We start from the raw sequence: 4,833 nt of genomic DNA, 5'->3' as shown, positions 1-4,833 counted from the left end.
AGCCCTCGTGTAGCTTTGCGCGAAATTCCAAAAAACAAAACAAACAATCAGTACTGTTTATTCAAGAGTTAACTCAAACTCCAGGCCTTTAAGTTATGCTGTTTGTCAGATACATTTTTCATCTTTCTAGCTTGTCTAGAAATAATTATTTTAGTAGCAAGCTCATAAACGTTATCAAAGGGTAGTAGTAGCAAGCTCATAAACGTTATCACAGGGTAGTAAAGAATCATTAGGATTCAATCCGTCTACGTACAGTGTTTTAAAAATTACATAAATTGTATGAATATTACAGTATCTTCTTCTTAAGCATAGAATATACAGCATTGTTGTTCAGGGAAATAACAGTAAACCCTATTGATGACAATTAATTTAAACAGAATATAATATAGAGGTTTGGTTATATAAACAATTATCGTACGCATGCGCTGAAACAAACAAAATGTTTAAAATGTAAAATCCCAAGCAACACTGATCAGTGTATCGTAATTACTTCATTATCATTACAAACAAGCTGTATTATAAGAATTAATTGCAAAATGTTATAGCGGTAATAGTTTGGCTACGTCATGAATAAAACACAAAATACAGAAATACTGATTATTGACAAATAGAGAACAGTAATAAAGTCAGTATTCAATCAGTAAGTCTATGGATTTACAACGCTAAAATCAGGGGTTAGATTCTTCTAGGTGGTCACAGCAGATAGCCCGATATTGATTTGGTATGGACACACACTTTTGTCCCGGCATGTCCAGGTGGTTAGGGCGCTCGACTCGCAATCTGAGGGTCGCGGGTTCGAATCTCCGTCCCACCAAACATGCTCGCCTTTTCAGACGTGGAGGCGTTATAACGTGACGGTCAGTCTCACTATTCGTGAAAAAGAGTAGCCCAAGAATTGGCGGTGGGTGGTGATGACTAGCCGCCTTTACTTTAGTCTTTGTTAATTAGAGACGGCAAGCCCAGATAATCCTCGTGTAGCTTTGCGCGAAATTCAAAACAAACAGACAGTATTCAATCGTTGTATATATCCCCACCAGACAAACATCCCCATTGAAGTCTTATATGGACAGGCGGACATTCTATGGATTAAGCACTTTATCGAGGCTTTAATAAGTTAACAATTATTTAATGATTGTTTTGTGACATTCTAAGACTATACTTTTTATTATAAAGATGATACACGAGGTTTTTGTACTGAGTATATTTTTATGCAATTCTCTCATGATATAGAAGTGGTATTGTTTCTATTGATCTGTCTAAAGTAATTTACATGTCGCTTGTCATCATAACTTTAGCGATGAGCAGATATTCATGGCTGTAATGTGTCTATTTGTATCACTAAGAGAAAATTCAAATAAATCAAATTCAAACTCACTTTATAATCTGTTTAAACAAATTCAAACTCAGTTAATAATCTGTTTAAACAAATTCAAACTCACTTAATAATCTGTTTAAACAAATTCAAACTCACTTTCTAATCTGTTTAAACAAATTCAAACTCACTTAATAATCTGTTTAAACAAATTCAAACTCACTTTCATAATCTGTTTAAACAAATTCAAACTCACTTTAATTATTAAGTGAGTTTGAATTTGTTTAAACAGATTATAAAGTGAGTTTGAATTTGTTTAAACAGATTATAAAGTGAGTTTGAATTTGTTTAAACAGATTACTGTTTAAACAATATGCTTGATTTTTTTAATGCTAGTTTAATTTTAACCAATATTTTTAGCATAAGGTATTTATTTTGTAAGTGCTGATTTTTAACTATATATTTATATTATGATAATTACTTTACATTGTTAGCCTATTATATGGATATTATTGGGATTATGGCTGTAACTAGCGCTAACAGCAAGGGTACCCAAGTTATGAATCAATACAGTTTAATCATTACAAATAATAGAGGTATGTTGAATTAGCTATATTCATTACTGGTTTAATTTTTAACTTGGGTCATGTAGCTAGCTTGCTTTAATCAGAAGTTAGTATTAACATGTAGCTAGCTGGCTTTAATCAGAAGTTAGTATTAACATGTAGCTAGCTTGCTTTAATCAGAAGTTAGTATTAACATGTAACTAGCTTGCTTTAATCAGAAGTTAATATTAACATGTAGCTAGCTTGCTTTAATCAGAACTTGGTATTAACACGTAGCTAGCATGCTTTAATCAGAAGTTAATATTAACATGCAGCTAGCTTGCTTTAATCAGAAGTTAGTATTAACATGTAGCTAGCTTGCTTTAATCAGAAGTTAGTATTAACATGTAGCTAGATTGCTTTAATCAGAAGTTAGTATTAACACGTAGTTAGCTTGCTTTAATCAGAAGTTAGCATTAACATGTAGCTAGCTTGCTTTAATCAGAAGTTAGTATTAACATGTAGCTAGCTTGCTTTAATCAGAAGTTAGTATTAACATGTAGCTAGCTTGCTTTAATCAGAAGTTAATATTAACATGTAGCTAGCTTGCTTTAATCAGAAGTTAGCATTAACATGTAGCTAGCTTGCTTTAATCAGAAGTTGGTGTTAACATGTAGCTAGCTTGCTTTAATCAGAAGTAAGTATTAATTTTTTGTCATTAAGTATATCAATATAGAATACCCGTGCCCCCTTATGATTCATAGAAGCTAGAACGTTTCATTCAAGCTCCCGAATGATATTTAATTACTTTTATAGCTACGACAAAGGGAGAGGGGAGTATTCGTGGCCGAAATTAAACCCCCTTAGTTGGCACCTGAGGACTTGTGCCATAACTGTTTCTGCTAACTTGTAAGCGGGGACATGAAAATAGTTGAAAACATGTCGCCCTCGGGATTAAGCGATCACGAATCTTTTCTCTTAGACACCATCATGCTTAAGTGTATTTTCGGGCACATTTTAGTGCCTCTTGGTATCCCTTTGTGAGGGGGCTATAGCTACACAATCTTTATCCGCAAAAGAAACACGTTAGGGCATCTGTCTGAGGCAACTGAATACGTGTGACAACTTTGGTTCAGCTAGCATGTAAGATGGGGTAGGAACAATATAGTTTCATACATTGCGAATTTGAAATCCTAAGAGGAACCACGAACACAATATTCGATCCAGATTTAAGTCAGCTAACCATAATATATATTTCTATAGCGTCATCATGCATGGATGACCTTTAGGGTACGTTTTAATCCCTTTGATAAAGGGCTACACCACGTAATTAACTAAATCAGCCGGATAACTCCGGATCTATCTGCCGGGTTTGGTCCTGCTAACTCCACATTTATGGAAGGAGTTCGCGAAAAAACAAGCAAACAAATACACGAACAACGTGAAATAATATATGTGTATAACTCGTGAATTTTGAAAATTGCAGTTGTACTTCATGACATCAGTGTGTGATAAACACATAATTTCAGTATCGTTGTATTATATAAAAGAGGATATTTTTTGGAATTAATTTCCTTAACTTTTAATTTAGAATATGTGTAAAAAAAAAGGTTTTGGTTTTACTTTTCGTTCAGTAATTACTGCATATATATTCCAAAACACGACCTCAAATTATACACAAAATTATAATCGTATAATTTAGCCGCTATAGACGTTTGAGTTATAAATCACCTTTCACAATGACATAGGGAGAGTATCACCTGAAAGTAATAAAAGCTCCTCACATGCACGAGGGACCGCTGTAACTTTTGATTTATCATAGTAGATGATCTTTGTCAGCAGTGAAAAAGAAGAGTTTTGTAACGGAAAAGACCAGTGACGCTTCTTTTGTTTTAGTCAGGATATTTGATGACTAAGCTTTCAGCCCTTAAGTATAAAACAGCTTTAATGTAATGTGTATTCTGAGCTAGAGTAGGGAGCACATGTATATATAAAAACAAGCTCCAGCCGTGTCTGGAATCAAAAGGATCTTGTTAGAATAATTACGCTATCCTTCAACAGAGTGTATTCTATATCCAAGCAGAAATGCCCATTCATTATGCTGGTTATTTCTAAAGTCTATTCTAATAAATTACATTATATGCAATATTACAGTAACGTAATGCATAAGAATAGTAAAAGCTGGATATTTGAAGGCGTATTAGGAAAGAATGGTGTACATGTATATATATATATTGATAGATTTTTTTCTTCATTAGATTACTGATAAGAAGATCTTCCTATATCTACGTTTAAAAATGGGCATTTTCGAAATGGAATTTATCGCAGCGACATCTATCCTTTGTGCGTTAACAAGTATTTTAAGTACTGGCTGTGCAGAAGGTAAGTTTTTAAAGATACATATATATGTTAATATATTTTACTCAATCAATTCGCATAAAAATTTCAATTAAGACTTAGTTTTACTGCGAATTATTCTGTTATAATATGATATATACCATATTGTTATAATAGGTTTTATATTGTCAATTTCATGTTGTGTTTAAAAGATTATGTCCGAGAGTTGATAAAGTTATGGCTTGATGCTTATAAAGGTTTATCTTAAATGCGAACTATTATCAACTTAGTAATAAAACGAAGGGAATTTTTGTTTTCATAAAATAACATGACCATTTTAACCACTACACGAATAAGAGACATCTATTAGATAAATAAAGTAATCACAGATGTAAAAAAAAACATTATTAACTTACTCATAGACACAAACAGATTCCTTTAAAGAAAAGCTCAAATGTAGATACTAGTTAGCTTTTTTAGTCATCACTGCAGCGCCCCCTTTATTCCCTATATTTTCGCTCTTGTAAAAATAATTGTTTCTAATTTTCTGTTACCTATAATGTTCCCCCCCCCCAGTGGCACAGCGGAATGTCTGCGGACTTACAACGCTAGAATCTGGGTTTCGATACACGTGGTGGG

At 33.1% G+C, this 4,833-nt stretch overlaps 1 protein-coding gene across 2 annotated transcripts in view; it reads left to right on the top strand.

The window, feature by feature from the left end:
- Positions 1–4,833, top strand: part of LOC106458329 (nephrin-like) — a 91,789-nt gene that overhangs the window by 33,812 nt on the left and 53,144 nt on the right. For both annotated transcript variants that reach the window (XM_022384508.1, XM_022384507.1), the window contains exon 2: positions 4,116–4,239. The gene's annotated coding sequence lies outside the window, so the exon portion shown is untranslated. The remainder of the gene's footprint in view (positions 1–4,115; positions 4,240–4,833) is intronic.

The sequence above is a fragment of the Limulus polyphemus genome, unplaced genomic scaffold (assembly GCF_000517525.1).
Source record: "Limulus polyphemus unplaced genomic scaffold, Limulus_polyphemus-2.1.2 Scaffold446, whole genome shotgun sequence".
NCBI classification, from domain to species: Eukaryota; Metazoa; Arthropoda; class Merostomata; order Xiphosura; family Limulidae; genus Limulus; species Limulus polyphemus.
The sequence above is the reverse complement of the archived record's forward strand: the minus strand, read 5'-3'. Positions and strand labels throughout refer to the sequence as shown.